Source organism: Schistocerca gregaria, chromosome 8 (assembly GCF_023897955.1).
Source record: "Schistocerca gregaria isolate iqSchGreg1 chromosome 8, iqSchGreg1.2, whole genome shotgun sequence".
Classification (NCBI taxonomy): Eukaryota; Metazoa; Arthropoda; class Insecta; order Orthoptera; family Acrididae; genus Schistocerca; species Schistocerca gregaria.
Genome location: NC_064927.1, coordinates 355468729 through 355488809, shown reverse-complemented (window position 1 = coordinate 355488809; position 20081 = coordinate 355468729). Strand labels below are relative to the sequence as shown.

General features: G+C 44.8%; 1 protein-coding gene across 5 annotated transcripts in view; it reads left to right on the top strand.

Moving 5' to 3' along the window:
- The window catches only part of LOC126283941 (putative fatty acyl-CoA reductase CG5065), a 464455-nt gene that overhangs the window by 329215 nt on the left and 115159 nt on the right, over positions 1-20081 (top strand). The window contains exon 1 of one of the 5 annotated variants that reach the window (XM_049982335.1): positions 3181-3480. The exons of 3 other annotated variants lie outside the window; for them this stretch is intronic. The gene's annotated coding sequence lies outside the window, so the exon portion shown is untranslated. Of the gene's footprint in view, positions 1-3180; positions 3481-20081 lie in introns of those variants that run through there. One more of the 5 variants, XM_049982333.1, reaches the window with a different exon arrangement.

The window sequence follows — 20081 nt, the reverse complement described above, 5'->3', positions numbered from 1 at the left end:
ATTACCCCCCTGCCTTCCTCCCCCGAAAACAGACAGAGGAGGCTCGGCCACCTAATTTCCACTCCTCGAATTGTGAAAACTACAATGCCCCATTCACCATGCGGGAACTCGAAAATGCACTTGCCCGGTCACGGTCCTCCGCTCCGGGGCCTGATTCTATTCATATTCAGACGCTGAAGAACCTTTCTCCTGCGGGTTAAGGTTTCCTTCTTCGTACTTACAATCGCATCTGGATTGAGGGACATGTTCCCGCATGCTGGCGCGAGTCTATTGTTGTACCGATTCCTAAGCCGGGGAAGGACAAGCACTTGCCTTCCAGTTATCGACCCATCTCGCTTACCAGCTATGTCTGTAAGGTGATGGAGCGAATGGTTAACTCTCGTTTGGTTTGGCTGCTCGAATCTCGACGCCTACTTACCAATGTACAATGTGGATTTCGTAGGCGCCGCTCTGCTGTTGACCATCTGGTTACCTTGTCGACCTTCATTATGAATAACTTCTTGCGGAAGCGCCCGACCGCGGCTGTGTTCTTTGATTTGGAGAAGGCTTACGACACCTGTTGGAGGGCGGGCATTCTCCGCACCATGCATACATGGGGCTTTCGCGGTCGCCTCCCTCTTTTTATTCGTTCCTTTTTAATGGATCGACAGTTCAGGGTACGTGTGGGTTCTGTCCTGTCAGACACCTTTCGCCAGGAAAATGGGGTGCCACAGGGCTCCGTCTTGAGCGTCGCTCTCTTCGCCATAGAGATCAATCCAATAACGGATTGCCTCCCAGATGATGTATCCAGGCTCCCTTTTCGTGGACGATTTTACCATCTATTGCAGCGCGCAGCGTACATGTTTCCTGGAGCGCTGTCTTCAGCGTTCTCTTGACCATCTTTACTCGTGGAGTGTCGCCAATGGCTTCCGTTTTTCTGCCGAGAAAACGGTCTGTATTAACTTCTGGCGCTACAAAGAGTTTCTCCCACCGTCCTTACGTCTCGGCCCCGTTGCTCTCCCATTCGTGGAGACGACAAAATTTTTAGGTCTTACATTTGGCAGGAAACTTAGTTGGTCTCCACATGTGTCCATATTTGGTTGCCCGTTGTACCCGTTCTCTAAATGTCCTCCGTGTTCTCAGTGGCACGTCGTGGGGAGCGGATCGAACCGTCCTACTTCGCCTATATCGGTCGATCGTCCGCTCCAAGCTGGATTATGGGTGCTTTGTATACTCCTCTGCACGGCCGTCCATCTTACGCCGCCTCAACTCCATACAACATCGGGGTTGCGATCGGAGCGTTTTATACTAGTCCCGTCGAGAATCTTCATGCTGAAGCCGGTGAATTGCCACTCACCTACCGGCGCGATATGCTGCTTTGTCGTTACGCCTGTCGGCTTCTGTCAATGCCCGACCACCCATCGTATCGTTCCTTTTTTGACGACTCTCTCGACCGTCAATACGGGTTGTATGTCTCTGCCCTGCTACCCCCTGGAGTTCGCTTTCGTCGCCTCCTTCAACACCTTGATTTTTCACTCCCTGCGACCTTTAGAGTGGGCGAGAGCCACACGCCACCTTGGCTCCAGGCTCAGGTTCGCGTTCACCTTTACCTCCGCTCGCTCCCAAAGGAGATTACCCCCGGTTCAGTATACCACTCCCGTTTTGTCGAACTTCGTTCGAAGTTCATTAATATGACCTTCATTTATACAGATGGCTCTAAGACCAATGACGGGGTCGGGTGTTCTTTTATTGTCGGGGCACAAAGTTTCAAATACCGGCTACATGGCCATTGTTCAGTCTTCACAGCTGAGCTCTTTGCCCTCTACCAGGCTGTTCTTTACGTCTGCCGCCACCGACATTCTGCTTATGTCATCTGCTCCGATTCTCTGAGCGCCATCCAGAGCCTCAGTGATCCGTATCCGGTTCACCCTTTCGTGCACCGGATCCAACGCTCTCTTTAGCAGCTGGTGGACGACGGGTCTCCAGTTAGCTTTATGTGGGTTCCTGGCCATGTCGGTATCCCTGGGAACGAAGCTGCAGATGCCGCGGCCAAGGCTGCGGTCCTCCAGCCTCGGACGGCTTCTTGTTGTGTCCCTTCATCAGATTGTAGCACGGTCATTTGTCGGCGCATTTTATCTCTGTGGCATGCCGATTGGGCTGCACTTAGGGACAACAAGCTTCGGGCCTTGAAACCTCTTCCCGTAACTTGGACGTCCTCCTCACGTCCTTCTCGGCGGGAGGAGGTCGATTTGGCCCGGTTACGAATTGGACACTGGATTATGCTGTAGTTTTTTAATCCTATGCCTGTTAATACGTCTTTTATAGTGTTGTCCCTTTTAGTTGCTGTTTTAACCTTGTGCCTCGCGGTACATTCCTAAATTAGTGCCCGCATCTCGTGGTCGTGCGGTAGCGTTCTCGCTTCCCACGCCCGGGTTCCCGGGTTCGATTCCCGGCGGGGTCAGGGATTTTCTCTGCCTCGTGATGGCTGGGTGTTGTGTGATGTCTTTAGGTTAGTTAGGTTTAAGTAGTTCTAAGTTCTAGGGGACTGATGACCTAAGATGTTAAGTCCCATAGTGCTCAGAGCCATTTGAACCATTTTGAACCTAAATTAGTCAGGGCGCTAATGACCATTGTAGTTGTGCGCCCTAAAACCACAAAAAAAATGGAACTTAGAACTACTTAAACCTAACTAACCTAAGGACATCATACACAACCATGCCCGAGACCGGATTCGAACCTGCGTCCGTAGCGGTCACGCGGTTCCAGACTCAAGCGCGTAGAACCGCACGGCCACACCGGCCGTCCAGAGCAACTGCTGGGACTGTTATTTTACAAGTGTGCGTGTATGTTTTCTCCCTCCTCAGAATATGAGCTCACGTTGGTGATGTTTGCTTGTTAAACTAATTATTTAGTATGTTTGTTAAATCTTGTATAAAGATAGCTAAATGTGCAGGCGAAATTTTACATCTCGGAATCGCGAGCGGCAGTGTGTTCGTTCATCCACACCAAAAGCGTTGAAAGTTGTGCAGAGCTTGCGGTAAAACGAGTTGGATACAGCGGGGCAGACGCGAGCGGAAGACTGTCAAAGGCCGCGAGGAAAGCGCGTGGCCGCGCCTCCACGACGCTGCGCTTCGGACGTCTTCGGACGGCACCGGAACGCGCCGAGCGTCGGCTCCACCCACGTGGTGACTCACGCGCAGCGCGCCACTTTGCCCACTCCGTCGCTCGCAACGGCGTTCAGTCGCCGGCTGGACGCCTTTCGTGCACAGGCAGACGCTTCCCTTCCTGCTGTGTGGCCCGTTAGTTCCGGTCACTGTTCTGTGGTGCTACCGACTTGACCCAGCGCGGCAGCCGTCTCGTACCGTCAAAGAATTCTCCAACTACCCGGCAATATATTCAGTTACAGTGAACGTGGCCCGTAAAACTGCATACAGACCATCTGTTCTCAGATTTGTGAAGTAGATTTTTCTGCGTCGGAGGCAGTGCATTTTAGAATTTCAGGTAAGTGTACATGATTTTAAGGTGCAGTTACAGATGCTTTAAATACCGCGAAAATATCTGTTCCAGTAATGGATCTTCACATATTAGTCCTTGCATTTAACATAATGAAGTATTTCGTTTATGATTGCCATATGTATAGTTTTGTTTGTATAAATATTTGGATTATATGTGTGACGTTACTTCTTAAGATAATGGTGCCCACTTTTCTGTCTTTGCATTGTTGGGTGGGATACCCCAAGGGGCAGTTCGACCGCCAAATATGAATGACATCGTTACACAAGTTGACTGTTCCCGTTTCATAGCCGAATTATCGTAGTAAATACTGAGTGCGCTTGTAGTGTTGCTGAGGGTCGCGCAGGAATGGAGCTGTCAGTCTGAACGATACTATCCGATGGATGAATCAGTTATCAGTACCTTCATTCCATAATAACGAAGCTAGGTGACGCTATGGTCAATACACTGGGTAGGGGCGTGTTTCTAATCCACGTCATACCATCCCCGATTTTGGTTTTCTGTGAACTAACTAGCTCAAGGTGGTTGCGTTTCCAGTTGAGTAAAGAAAACCACGCCCAGTTCATTTCCCATCCGTCGGTGGTCAGAGATTCTGCTCTTTCCAATATCCTCTGTTCCTGACTGGACGTTACTTTCCTGTGCAAACCGTTACATCTCAGAGCAGCAGTTGCAAACCTAATCCTCAATTATTTGCTGGATGTATCCCCGATCTCTGCTGGCCTGGGTGGCCGAGCGGTTCTAGGCGCTACAGCGTGGAACCGCGCGACCGCTACGGTCGCAGGTTCGAATCCTGCCTCGGGCATGGGTGCGTGTGATGTCCTTAGGTTAGTTAGGTTTAAGTAGTTGTAAGTTCTAGGGGACTGATGACCTCAGAAGTTAAGTCCCATAGTGCTCCGAGCCATTTGAGCCATTTATCCCGATCTCTGTCTTCCTCTGCAGTTTTTACTTTCTGCATCTCTCTCTAGTCCCATTGAAGTTATTCCCCGATGTCTTAACACATTTCCTATCATCCTGTCCCTTCGTCTTATCAGTCTTTTCTGGATATTCCTTTCCTCGCCGGTTCTACGAAGAACCACCTCATTCTTCATCAGTCCATCTAATTTTCAACATTCTCCTCTAGCACCACATCTCAAATGTTTCTCTGTTGTTCCGGTTTTTCCAAAGTCCATGTCTCACTACCATACTATGTTGTGCTCCATGTGTACATTCTCAGAAATTTCTTGTGCAAATTCAGGCCAACGTTTGATACCAGCATGCTTCACTTGGTCAGGAAAGCCCTTTTTGCCAGTGCTAGTCTACTTTCTGCTCTCCTTTCCCTGTTCCTCGTGGGTTATTTTGCTGCCTAGACAGCAGGATTCCTTAACTCCACCTGCTTCGTCATCACCAATTATGATAAGTTGCTCGTTTTGCTCGTTCTACGCATTTCTGCTGCTTCTCATTATTTTCGTCTTTCTTCGATTTACTCTGTCTGTATTCTGTACTCAGTAGACTGTTCATTCCATTCAGCACATCTTGTAATTCTTCTTCACTTTCACTGAGTATAGCAATGTCACCAGCGAATCTTAATATTGATTATAATGGACATTTTATCAACAGGCTTTGTGTGGACCATCTCAGAGCCGAAATGGCTTGCGTGAGATTTGGACTGGATTGTAGAAGGTAACTGAAGTAGTGTACAGATGTGTCACTCGTTGATATTGATAAGGTAGCACGGAGAAAATACAGGGGAGGGGGGATTTTTTTTTAGAGAGACCGGCCTGCTGTTAAACGAGTATGTGTCGAAACACATGACGAGCAAGGAGATAGTTTAACAAGACTGTACAATATACCATTTTCACGTTGAGCAAGCAGTAAATGAAACAAAGGAGAAATTTGATAAAAGAAATAATGTTCAGCGAGAAGACATAAAAAAATGGTTCAAATGGCTCTGAGCACTATGGGACTTAACATCTGAGGTCATCAGTCCCCTAGAACTTAGAACTACTTAAACCAAACTAACCTAAGGGCATCACACACATCCAGGATTCGAACCTGCAACCGTAGTAGTCGCGCGGTTCCGGACTGAAGCGCCTAGAACCGCTTGGCCACCACGGCCGGCAGACATAAAAACTCTGACGTTTGCGGAAGACGTTGTAATCGTCAGTGGGCAAAAGACTTCGAAGAGCAGGTGAACGGAATGGGCAGTGTCTTGAAAAGAGGTGATAAAATCGATTTCAACACAAGTAAAACAAGAATAATGGAATGTAGTCGAATTAAACGAGGCGATGCGGAGGGAGTTAGATTCGGAAATGAGTCGTTAAAAGTAGTCGATGGGTTTTGCTATTTGGGTAGCAAAATAACTATCGGCGGACAAAGTAGTGTGTCTGTGAAATGCAGACGCAAAGGCAAGGAAAACAGTTTAGAAAATTAGAAGTTTATCATAGAATGTAAGTTTAAGTGGTAGGAAGTATTTTCTGAAGATATTTGTGTGGTATTTAGCCTTGTACTGAAGTGAAACATTGACGATAACCGTACAGACAGGAAGAAAAGGGAAGCTTTCGAAATACCGAGTAGCAAAAGATATAATTTGTAGATAGGATATCTAGGTACTGAATAGAATTGGGAAGAGATGAAATTTATGACACAAGTTGACTATAGAAAAAAAGTCGGTTGATAGGATATGTTGAGGCGTCACAGAATCTTCAGTTTGCGAGGAAAAGTGTGAGGGAGACAAGGCTTGACTACAGTAAGCAGATTCAACTGGTTGTAGACTGTAGTAGTTATGCAGATATGAAATGACTTGCATAGCGAGGAGAGCTGCGGGTTAAGTCTTCGAAGGCAACCACAATAATTGTGTATATGAGATTTTTAGCTAAGTTGATATTGTAATAGTGGGTGCACAACTTGGCCCGCTCATACCGAGCTGTGTCAGGCAGTAGTTAAGACAGTAGACTCGTATTTTGGAGGAAAGGTATTCAAATTCCGTAGATATAGGTTGTCGTGGTTTCCATAAACCACCTACCCAGCGGCAGGTTTTACTCTAGTTCCCATCTCATCAAAACTGTTAGGTTTCAAATGACCTCGCTGACCATGGATCATTAAGGTCTAACCTTTTCTCTTATCTTATCACCGCCTATAACAGTAATCCGCGCCTGGAAACTGATAGGCTCTTTCGCCTTCATTATTGTGATGAATTCCACAATTAGTACGACCTTTGTACTAGACAGAGACAGACATTTAGCTGTTAATATTTCGTAAACAAAGTACTTGAGATACAGTGGATTAATTCCAAGCTACTGCAACAAATCCTGAATCAACCAGATGTAAGAAGACTAATTTTGGAACCCTGACACTGCGAAGAGGTACCGATACCTACGTAACACATTCACCACTGACAAGAAATGAAACAAGGGATTCGCATGTGAGTCTGTTCTGAGCGCTTTAGCCTCGTTTCACCTGGAAACACTGATTCAGCTTACCTAACATAGCAACGGCATGTCTTATCAGGTGTTGGAAAGCCTCCGACAAAGCCAGCCGGGCGCCATTTCGGCCCGGTAAACGTCTCCTGTGTCAGTTGCCTGCAGGCACTTGCTGCCATCACAACGTGGTTATGAGCAAGCTTTTCGTGCTCGGTACCGCAATGGTTGTGGAGCCACAGGAAAGCATTCTTGCAGCTCTTGTTTTCTTGGCTGCTCGTAAACTCTTCGCAGGTCCTCTCTCTCTTCAGTACCTGCGTTACTGTACCTCACCTCGCCGTTTGGTGCAGTCAAGTGTCTCTGGAAAGAAGAGGAATGAGAGATAATATGCTGAGTTTAAAAAAAGAAAATTATTGTTCATGAAGTAGTTCCTTGCTGCTAAACAGAAATTGAATCCTGTTGATATTCCTGTAAATTGGACACGGAACCTGAATGGTTTTCCAGCGCGAAGAAGCACCATATCAGAATGTCACAATCTTCAAGACTGCACCTAGTTGGTAATGAGGACATGTTACACCTACATGATTACTCTGCAATTCACAGTTAATTGTAGGATAAAGGTTTATTAGAACCCCCTTTCAGACTATTTGTCGACCTTCACACTCTCCAATAGCGCGTGGGGAAAAATGAACACTTGAATCTTCCTGTGTGAGCCCTCATTTCCCTTATATTATAACGATGATCATTATTCCATTTGTAGGTAGTAGTCAACAAAATATTTTGGCATTCTGAGACGACAGCTGGTGAAGGAATTTCGTGAAATGATCTCGCCGGAAAGAAATACGCCTTTATTTTAATGATTTCCACCCTCAACTCACATATTATATCCGTGACACTCCCCCCCCCCCCCCTTTCTATTCCGCGATAATTCCGCGCGAGGTGGCGCAGTGGTTATCACACTGGACTCGTGTTCGGGAGGACAACGGTTCAATCCCGCGTCCGGCCATCCTGATTTAGCTTTTCCGTGATTTCCCTAAATCGCTAGAGGCAAATTCCGGGATGGTTCCCTTGAAAGGCACGGAAGACTTCTTTACCTAATCCGATGAGACCGATGACCTTGCTGTTTGGTCTGTTCGCCCAAACAACCCCAACCAAAACGAACTGCCCTTTTTTGAGCTTTATCGATGACCGTTGTCAATCCTATGAGTAAGGATCTGATAACGCGCATCTGTACTCTAGAAGAGGACAGAAAATCATACTTTAGGCGATGATGATGATAGGTTTGTGGGTGGGGCGCTCAACCGCGCGATCATCAGCGCCCGTACAAAGTCCTAATTTTTACACAGTGCATTTTTCACAATCCAATCTACTCACTCTCACATATGATATTATGATGATGACACCAACACCCAGTCCCCGGGCAGAGAAAATCCGCAACCCGACCGTGAATCGAACCAGGAAGCCCGTGATCCAGAGGCAACAACGCTAGCCCCTAGACGACGATCTGTGTATTACTTTAGGAAATGGAGAGTATTTGTCACATCCTCTAAGCGTTCTGCCAATAAAAAGCAAAGCTTTCTGTTTAATGGTTCCAGTTTAAATTTTTTGTAATTTTCATCCCTAGGTATATAATAGACTACTTTAAAATTTTTATGATTTATAGTGTAACCGAACTTCAACGCATTTTTTTTAGTACTCGTGTGAAGGATCTCAAAATTTTGTTTAGGGTCAATTACTACCTTTCGCAGCGGGCATTTATCTTGTCTGAATCATTTTTTAATTCGTTTTGATCTTCTGATGACTTTAGTTAACGATAAAAGACAGAATTACGTGCAAAACATTTAACAGTGTCTCCCAGATTCTCTCTTAAATTGTTTATATAGCTTAAGAACAGCAGAAAGCCTGTAACACCTCCTATTGAACGATATATATAAATTTGGTTTTATTAAATGACTCCGCGTCAGTTACTACAAGCTGTGACCTTTCTAACAGGAAATCACGAATCTAGTCGCCCAACTGAGGCGAAAAGTGTAGTCCTTGGCTTGGCAGTTCACGTCCTTCATTTTTGGTTTTCCTAATTATCACTTTCTTAAAGGCGTCAGAGTTCCTAGTTCTTAAATCTGGGTGACGGAGAACCCAATGATTTTTCGTTGGTCGAAGAAATACCACGGAGCCAATCAGCTTTTGAGGGCAAAAGAAGCGACTTTGGCGAAAAGCCGATTTGAAGTCTGGGAGGGCTGGGTGATAACCGAACACGCGCTCAGTACTGTTGCCCAGTACAGCTTAATCAGAAACAAGTTGACGGGGATCATTCTGAAACGCGAAGGAATGTATAGACGGAAATGTGAACACTAACCTTTCTGTTCTAGGTTAGTCAGTGTTCCGTCGAACAACAGGAAACTTTCTGACTTGGAGACTACCGCACGATGTCCTCCAGTCTGTGTACTGAATTGGTTGAACGAACCGGAGATCGCAGTTACTGAAAGAGAAAGAGTCACCAAATTGTAAATAATGGTTGACCATTGTACTGTCCCTAGTAAAACGTTACGAGTATATTGGATAGGGTAACGACATCTGCATTGAGTTTGGCACATGCCTGTGCAAAGTCAGCGTACCATTTGCAAAAATTAAACTTGAGTATGATGTAAGGCAACTTCTCAGTAAACTGTAAATGGTAATCTTCTTGTGAAAGTTTCCGCGTGTATGCAACATTAGGATTGAAAATAATGAAATTTTATTTATTGTTCGTATATACTGTATAGTCGGAAGAATAGATGATTAAATTCGTATGGGATGTGGGCATGTACAGGGTGCGAAATTTCGTACACGGAGCTACACCTGTAGCAGAAACACTAGCTCTAACCCGGCTGGCATAGTCGGATTGAGCTTCGATGACAGGTACGGAAACTTGGCTGGATGCTGCTTCAACTGCAAGCTAAGTCAACCGTAGTGGCCTCTGAGTGGTGGTTTGCCGATCTCGACAACCCATAACTAAATCTTGTCATTAATAGAGCTCTAGAGAACTTGCTGGCAGAGAAAAGTCAGATTTCACCTGTATCGAGGGTGATCTGAACATCGCGGGCAACGTGCGGTCTTGTGTTATATTGTTAAAAGATAACGTGAACAGATCTCAAAGTTTGGGCACAGCCACTACCTTTAACACATCAAAAATGTAACGGCTACCTTCTTCATTACCGACTATTTGAACCAGTGGCGATGGTGTTGCGTACCCCACGGCCACGTACTGGAAATGTACGGCAATTACAAATGAAATCCAGCAACATTCGATCTCTCCAAGAAGGGACACGTCCATCGCAAAATTGGGGCCCGTCTGAATAGATGTAATGCCAATACTAAGCCCAGTGTTTTCGTTGACCACCACACTGTCGGCATGACTTTCACTTTCGCTGCGTCATGTGAAGCCGCAACAAAGATTGCCATGCTGACAGGCAATGATCCGCCACACCTTTACTCACTGCCCATGTGGATACTTATATTGCTGCAAACGAGACCTTTCCTCACTAAAGGTATGTAACTTGCCTTTACGATTGTGCACGGCCGAGTGAACGTTGTGTCTTCCGGGCGTTCGTCACTTAGGCCTTTGAGATCCTGCATGGCGTTGAGTATGGCTCTCCTGAACCCGTCGCGTGGCAGTCGTGGGAATCCGACCGACGCGAGCAACAGTATCGCTGAATGATAACCCCGCAGTCTCAATAGGGCGCGATCCTGCTGCTGTCGAATTCCGACACGTGGTAATACATATTTCTCTTTCTTACACAAGGCATGACAGTCTTCTCACAAACAACGAACATTCAGATGCGATTTCTGGAGGAGAAACATGCTACAGAGTGTATATGGCGTCATTCGCAACTATTTTGTGTGGTTAAACTGAAATGCTGATAAGTTACTTATCAAAAAATGGTTCAAATGGCTCTGAGAACTATGGGACTTAACTTCTGAGATTATCAGTCCCCTAGAACGTAGAACTACTTAAACCTAACTGACCTAAGGACATCACACACATCCATGCCCGAGGCAGGATTCGAACCTGCGACGTAGCGGTCGCGCGGTTCCAGACTGTAGCGCCTAGAACCGCTCGGCCATTCCGACCGGCCAATTTACTTATCGAAGCAGGTATTAAACTTCATGCTATTTAGACATTTGTTACACAGAGGTGACATTTCATGGGATAGCGTACACAAGGCACAAAAGGGCGACGACTTTGTCGGAACTGTCATTTGTATTCTGGTGATTCGTGTGGAAAGGTTTCCTACGTGATTATGGCTGTACGACGGAAATTAAGACCTTGAACCCGGAATGCTAGTTGGTGCAAGATGCATGGGACACTCCATTTCGGAAATCGTAGGGGAGTTCAATATTCCGAGATCCACAGGGCCAAGAGTGTGCCGAGAATACCAGATTGAAGACATGAACTCTCACCTCGGACGACGCAGTGGTCGACGCTTCTTCACTTAACGATCGAATGCAGCGACGTTTGCTTAGAGTTTTCATTGCTAACAGACAGGCAACAGTGCGTGAAATAACCGCAGAAAACAATGTGGGACGTACGAAGAACGCTTACGATAGGACAGTGGACCGCAGTTTGGTATTAGTGGGCTTTGGCAGGAGTCGAACGACACGATTGCCTTTGGTAACAGCAAGACATCGCCTGCAGCGCCTCTTCTGGGCTCGTGACCATATCGGTTGGACCGTAGACGACTGGGAAACCTTGGCCTGGGCAGATGAGTCCCGATTTCAGTTGGTGCGATCTTGTGGTAGGGTTAGAGTGTGGCGCAGACTTTACGAAGCCGTGGACCCAAGTTGTCAACAAGGCATTGTGGATGCTGGTAGTGGCCCCATAGTTGCGTGCGCGGTGTTTACATGAAATGGACTGGGTCCTTTGATCCAACTGAACTACTTCTAGACTCAGAATGAGATTTTCACTCTGCAGCGGAGTGTGCGCTGATATGAAACTTCCTGGCAGATTAAAACTGTGTGCCCGACCGAGACTCGAACTCGGGACCTTTGCCTTTCGCGGGCAAGTCCTCTACCAACTGAGCTACCGAAGCACGACTCACGCCCGGTACTCACAGCTTTACTTCTGCCAGTATCCGTCTCCTACATTCCAAACTTTACAGAAGCTCTTCCCCGCGAAAGGCAAAGGTCCCGAGTTCGAGTCTCGGTCGGGCACACAGTTTTAATCTGCCAGGAAGTTTCATATCAGCGCACACGCCGCTGCAGAGTGAAAATCTCATTCTGGAAACATCCCCCAGGCTGTGGCTAAGCCATGTCTCCGCAGTATCCTTTCTTTCAGGAGTGCTAGTTCTGCATGGTTCGCAGAAGAGCTTCTGTAAAGTTTGGAAGGTAGGAGACTGATACTGGGAGAAGTAAAGCTGTGAGTACCGGGCGTGAGTCGTGCTTCGGTAGCTCAGTGGTAGAGCACTTGCCCGCGAAAGGCAAAGGTCCCGAGTTCGAGTCTCGGTCGGGCACACAGTTTTAATCTGCCAGGAAGTTTTTACTTCTAGACCATTTGCAGCCATTCATGGACTTCTTGTTCCCAAACAACGATGAAATTTTTAAAGAACACAATGCACCATGTCACTGGGCCACAGTTTTTCGCGATTGATTTGAAGAACATTCTGGACAATTAGATCGCCCGACGTGGATCCCACGGAACATTTATGAGACTTAATCCAGAGGTTAGTTCGTGCAGAAAATTCTGTAGCAACACTTTCTCAGTTATGGACTTCCATAGGGGCAGCATGGCTCAGTATTTATGAGAGGAACTTCCAACTAGATGTTGAGTCTATGCCACGTCGAGGTGCTGCGTTATGCCGAACAAAATGAGATCCGGCACGATATTAAGTGTTATCCCTCAGTGTATATGCTGACTTCGTGCTGTTGCAGTTTTAAGAGCTAGAGTTTACGATTTCAAATCTAAATTCGATCATTTACTTGGGTATCAGCATTCAATGATAACTATCTCTTAATATTTATTCCCTTACCTCGTAATTGTTTTAACTGTTGTTTGGTCACTTGATTTCCGGAAAAATAGTGAACTGTGAAATGTATGAGGTTCCTAAAAATAAAATAATGGAACTCCTACACAGTGAGCAATATTGTATAAACGTGTTTCATTTGGCTGGGAAAAACTGTCGTTTGTCTGGGAAAAATTCTAGCAGTCACCTCGTTCACGCTGTGAAATATTCCACTCAGCGACTCTTTCATTGCAGAAGAGAAAGCATTATTAGTGCTGAATATGGAGGGTTGAGATGGATCGGCTTGTTTCGTAAGTGTAGACTAGAAGAAAATACCGATGGGTGGGATTTCTTGTAAGGGAGTATTCGAATCCCTGTAGGTGTACTTTTCTCGCCCCCGTGATCACTCGATGGATCTTTGTTGTAATATCTTGGTAATACTGCCTATGCATGTTTTGTCCTTTACAAGCATATTTCTTACAAAAGTGTCGCTGCAGTCATTAATGACAGTCAGTAGCACTTTCCCCCACCAGGGACATGTCTTTGCGTGGGATGCCAGTTTTTAATTACATCTGACCCTGTTTGATTTATGGATTGTAATAGTTGAACTATGATCAATAAGTAGTGATTTTGACTGTAAATTTTCAACATTTATTTCACGTATTGTTACTGCTCTTATGAAACATGTATTAACCCAAGTGGGGTGTTTGGGCTAATGCTTTCGAAATGAGCATTTCACCGTGCCGGGTGTTATGCACAGATCCTGAGCTAAAGTCACCCACTCATGTGATATATTGGACAACTATTCACATAATGTTTCAGATTAAAGTACGGAGCGCAATTACTTCCAGCTAATCTTCATCAGTTATACTTTAATATTGGCTGATCCTTTGTGTTCTCGATAAAGTCAGAGTCGAGAGATTTTTTTGCAGTAACTATTGCGTTAGATTTGCCAAAATACACAGGATGCTTATTTGAATAAAATAAGCGCAGTGGGTGGATAGATTCTGGTTGTGCCAATCTAAAACTTGAAATTTAAATTTAGTCGCGAAGCCATTCAGAGTTACGTTGTGAGGGATTGCAGTTCGACTGCGCTTGGTTTTTTTTAAAAATTTATTAGCCTTTGGCAATAACAATTTACCCAGATAAGTGAGTAACCACAGATTGATATACAATATCACATATACAGCATAGGTATTAGAAATTACATTAATCCGTCACAGACGTAGTTGATGGAATTCGTGCTCTGATCAAGGCCTTAAAAACTGTGTGGCATTGTCTGACAGTGCGTGAACACCCTAGTATCACTTGGTTGAGGTCTATTTTCTCAGCTGGGTGGACTTCCATACTGTAAAGACGCGAAGGATAACAGCCGCGACCCAGGCGGATGCACGTTATAGTATAGCTATGACGTCTGCTTAGCTTTATTTGGGAGACCAGGTTTTTTCGCGGGATACTCGGCTATATTGCGGCATAAAGTCTTCTTTTGGGATGTTGAGACCTCCCACATCTGTGACCATTTTCGTTGGACTTTTTTCTTTACAGCAGCAACAAAATCTGTATGCGGAAGGCAAATGTAGTAAGGATCAATCACGGTCTGCGGTTGGTTTGTTCACGGAAGTGAAGCTGGACCTCAGACGCTTGCGCCCTTTCCTAGCTGTTTCTTCATCTCCCCCGTCGCAGTAGTGACAGGGATGCCATTTATTAGTCAGTGCCGGGACATGACGTCTGTCAACATGTGTCCCACCGCGCAGCACCATCTTCATCCTCGTAAATGCCTGCAGAGATTTTACTGACTACACCACCTAGGCGAGTGTTAAGTTCAAATCGCATGGAGCAAAGTGTGAGAGACCTCATAATAAATAATTATTAGCTATTGGATTACGGCAATGGATCGAAAATTGACGTCTCGCTCTTGAAAAAGGGTCGTTGCGAAAAGGCTACCCGCGGATAAAAAGGTATTTGTTAATCATATCTTAAGTGTAAACCTACTCTAACTTCTTCCCCCCATCCCCCCCCCCACCCCCCCACCCAAAAAAAACTCCCTCGTGTAGTGAAAGAGCGGTGGAGGAAGAAGGAACACTTCAAACACATGAGTATTGGCAACTGAAATTTCATTCATCCTTAATTCAACTTTTAGGTTAAGTAAAATATTTTTCACATAACGATACTATTAGCAAACAACTGTTTAGTGTCAAGGCAGAACTACCACAGTGTCATGTGTCAAAGAAATGGTCTGTTAATTGCATGTTATATCCATAGGAGTTTTTAGTGCATAGCCACAGTGTGAGGTGCTATAGAATACATTGCTTCTGTGCAAGACCCTAATGGAGATGGACAAGATGGGCAGATAGCGGCAGCAGGAGATGGACAGTATGGAGGAAGAGATGGACAGAGAGAGGCGGGAGATGTAGGAGGCAGGTGGAAGATAGTGTGGAGAAAGGTGGCAGGTAGGTGGGAAAGGAAGAGGGAGGAGGTGGAGGAGGAGAAGCGAGACAGGCAGAGGGTGGAAATGTAGGCAGCTGTAGTGGAACTGGTGGTTGGGGGAGATGGGTGAAGAAGGAGGGGAATGAGGACGATGGAGAGAGGCGTAGAGGATGAAGATGAGGAGGAGTGAGGGAGGGGTGGAGGATGAGGATGACAGGGTTAGAGGCATGAACAGAGAGGGTAGGGGAAGGAGGAGATGTGTACCACATATGTGACATCCGTGTGCGTGTGCGAAGCCGATGCAAACAGCTCTCTCTCTCTCCCTCCCTCATTTGCTGTTTACTAACAACTAGGGGTTTGTCAGGTAAATAACAATCTACAAAGTAAATCCTGCCTTGGGCATGGATGTGTGTGATGTCCTTAGGTTAGTTAGGTTTAAGTAGTTCTAAGCTCTAGGGGACTGATGACCTCAGATGTTTAGTCCCATAATGCTCAGAGACATTTGAACCATTTTGTCATTTTCCATTCTATCTTGCTTCTATCTTACAATGCTGTATTCTTCTCTGTTTCATATTTAAACTACATATTCGTTTTAGACATGTAACCAGGTGGGAGAAATCCTATGATCTGGCGCGACATTGCAGGTTCGTCAGTTACAGTTATTGTTGTTTCTTTGTCTTGTCCTGTTTGAGATATATCGAATTATGTTCATGTGTCGTAAAATATTGCACATGGTCATTGAGGATAGAATGTACTGAAAGTGACTTTATTTCCGCTCACTAAGAATGAGTTGATAGCTAATAACTTTTTGGCTGTGACTAGTCCATTCTCTCTGATAGGGTTCCTCCGAATAGTGCCAGCGCAGCTGGCTTCCCCCCCTCCTTTCCCCCCTCCCCCAACCCCCTTCCCCACCCCCACTGAAGGGCATATTTCTGTGTGCAAATGACTGCTGGTCAGACGATAACGGAAATATGTCGGCAGCAAACTTCTCATTGCTCTTGTAACAGGCTATTGTTTTGTAAGCTACACTGTCTGAGGAGTGAATACTTCAGCACTGCTCCCACGATCATCAGTGCGTGCATTGCCCTCTGCATTCATCGACAGCCTTTAGAGACTTATAAAAGTCAGCTGGGCATTCCGTCTTCCCTTCTCCCCACGCTCGTATCGTCAGTTTCACGCTGTACAATCTTGGTCGCATTTTTTCAGAGTGTGCTGGTTTTTCTGTAGGACAACGGCCAACTTGTATAATTAGTAACCATCATAATTTCTCCCTAGTAAAGAGGTTAATAGCTCGTTCGACCAGCTGTTTCTTTCGAAGGATTCCAGAGGCATTTCACAATAGAAATTTAGGAATTGTCGCTAGGTCCGATTACATCGTGTTCCCGCAGTTGCTGCAGAGATGAGCATTTGATATCTAGTGAGCTCCTCAAAGAAACTATCGGTGGGCACTAGACTGTTATTCTTTGCCCGATTAGCTTCCATTGTCCGTTTTGCATTGTAACTGCCAACGATTACCGCTGTATCCCCTTCTCTCCCTCTTTCATGTAACATGACGTAGTGTGACGTTAGCTTGCCAATACGAGAAATTTGTCCCACTGACCTGGATTTAAAGTCAGCTGTTAGAGGCAGCAATTTTAAGACAATGTTTTACCAATAACATTGTGTGACTATCAGGAAGGGCTTACGTGTGGATATTACATTCATATGTATGTTACGTTTCAACATTATCACCGTTGCAATTACAACATTTTTCGTGATGTGGTACACCTGCTTTCCTGATCGCTCTGCCAAAAAGTTTGACGCTCACTTGTCGAGCCATGTTATCACGGTGCTATGCATTTCCTTATTTAAGGCAATTGCAAGACGACATGTCGCTGAGGATAATAATGAAGTTACGATCTGTTTTCTCCAATATCATATCAGTTTCTCAAAATAAAATGAAACATTAAAATTATTGTTGTTGTGCTTCATATTTCGTGCAAAAGTGTTATTTTGGACTCCATATGATCTAGTGAGGTACACAGTGGATATCGATATTATAGGAACTTCTAGAGAATATGGCGACTTCGTTTGCACGATACCTTATCATGAACTGTCAAGACAGTTGCGCTCGGAGCAGATCTGTGGTCTGCAGCATTTGTCGATGCACTGCGCCGGAATTAATCTGACAAAGAGGACTGGTTCTCTCTTCGATTTTCTTCATAAAGATAACATTTCTAAATGGTTCAAATGGCTCTGAGCGCTATGACACTTAACTTCTGAGGTCATCAGTTCCCTAGAACTTAGAACTACTTAAACCTGACTAAACCTAAGGACATCAAACACATCCATGCCCGAGGCAGGATTCGAACCTGCGACCGTAGCGGTCGCGCGGTTCCAGACTGTAGCGTCTAGAACCGCTCGACCACCTCGGCCGGCTAACATTTCTATTTTTAATTACTTATCACCTGAAAAAAATTAAATTTAGTATACTTCCTAAATGTCATTTGGAAAATGAAAAGTTATACACATTAATATTGCTGCTGAATCTCTAGAAATAAGAAAGTATGTGTATTATTAAACCGCTATTCCGCAAAGTGCCAGTTGCCGGCTGTCTAACGCCTTCCAGGCCAACAAATATTTGATTTTCAACATTCCGCGTAGCTAGTAGCGGCTTCGGTCAAGAATACCATCATAACGACCGGGAGAGCGGTGTGCTGACCCCACGCCCCACCTATCCGCATCCTCCTCTGAGGATGACTCGTGGCCTGAAGACGGGGTGCTTTTTATTGATCGTATTTAAAAATTTAAAATGCTGCCGTAATCTGCTCGTTAAGACGTGTAATCTTACGTTAAATTTGTAATACAATAAAACAAGTGTTACGCGTAGAAACGGTGTGTCTATCTTGAGCCAGCAAGACAGGCAAACAAAGCTACTTGCAACAAATTTCATTTTTTTTCCTAAAATTGTTCTCACTTAAATGCTTATTTGTAAAATAATCCAACTTTCGAAGCTGTTCCCTACATGGTATTTATAGTCTTTGAAGAATCGTTTTAGTCTGATGTTTCCCATTTTCGTTCTAAATTTTAATTCATTTGGAATACTCGTATTTTCAGTCGAGTAATTACTAAAAATATAAAGATGTTACGTTTATTAAAAATTATGATGGTGTTTAAGTAACGTTCTTATTTATTTATTAATATGAAATTTAAATGAAAGTAAAATAAGTTGCTATCATTGAGATTCTAGTCTTTTGCTCCATGCTCTGAGCTACCGGCAACTCTATTAATAAATCTCTGAATGTTTTGTAGTTAAGTGTCCGGAAATTATCTAATTTTCGAAAGTATTGTTTCCTAGTTTTATGATGACTGCGTCGTGCCGCTTGAGGCAATTGCTGCCGGAGCACTGCATATAAAATCCTGCAAGCATAAGAAAATCTAAGAGAGCCAGTTTGTGAAGTCCCTTGTGGAACAATCTCACAGGTATCACAGTCTCTGTTCACAGTCGCAGTGTTCAAGGTACGCAACAACCTGGTACGAGTTTATGTGGCGAGTCAGTGCAACCTACCACTGGGATTTCCCAGTGTACAGTATGACACACCGGGGGCCGAACCGCACAATAACCCTGGGTTTGGTGTAGGGCGGCGGAGGGGTGAAGTGGACTGCGGTAGTCGTCGTGGGGCATGTGGGCCACTGCGGTTGCGGCGGGGACGGAGCCTCTCAGTCGTTTCTAGGTCCAGGGTTAACATACAACATATAACTTGAGCATGAGGTCTCTGAATCGAATCTTGCTGCAAGCACCTTTTTCATTCTCGCATAATTCTAACAACAGATTTATTATGACTGTGTAAATTATCAATATATAAATCATTGTTACTTTCAAATTCTTCACCCAGCAAAATCGAATTTTCCTCTACAATTTTGGAAGTAATTTCCCATAGTAACTGTATTTCGGCAGGTACGTGTAGACTCGTCTTCAGCCTATTTTCACTATATTCCTGGTGGTAGATTTGACCCGTGAGAAATAGCTGCATGTGCAAAAACGATTTTCCATTGGTCACAACATTAATTCGTATGTTAGACCCCGAGGTAGTTAATCTCTAAAATGTCTGTGATGTGATGTAGTGATGATGTGGATGGTACTTGGAGAGCAAGAAAAGATGAACTGATTGTGAAGCGGAATCACTTTACAGTGAAGTTTCAAAAGTGCGTTTAAAAACGGTGTTCGTGTACACCGAAAAACTCTTTCTCCAAAACAATCTCATCTCTTGCAGTCCTCCTGCAGAACACATGAAAATTGGAGAAGGAATATTTCTCAACAAATCTGAAATGCTAGCGGTGAAGCAATTCGTGTTACAAGACGAACTAATTTCCCACCAAGGAATCTACAAAAATAAGGTCTGGTTGAAGAAACTGGAGTCGCTTTACCACCACCACCACCACACGATTATGAATCCGAAAAGAGCCAGACGAAATGGACAACAATTCTGTTCCATTGGATTACAAGATGAGTCGTCAGTCTAACGAGAGAGTATCCAGGATGGAGTTTATTTGGCTACCCCTCATAATAAATGTGTTAGTAAATGATGATAATCTGCACAGTTATAATGAACTTGATGTTAAAATTACGTGGGAATGAGAAAAATATTGGCAGATTCAATCCAGAGACCTTGCGCTTATGAAACGAAGCGCTTACTCGTTCCGCTGTGGACTCAATAGTAGCAGCCATACGAAGTGTATAAGCACTACTAAAAATTTCAAGTTCGATTTTCTCGTAAACGGTTGCGAGTTGCGTCTTCTTGCTCACGTA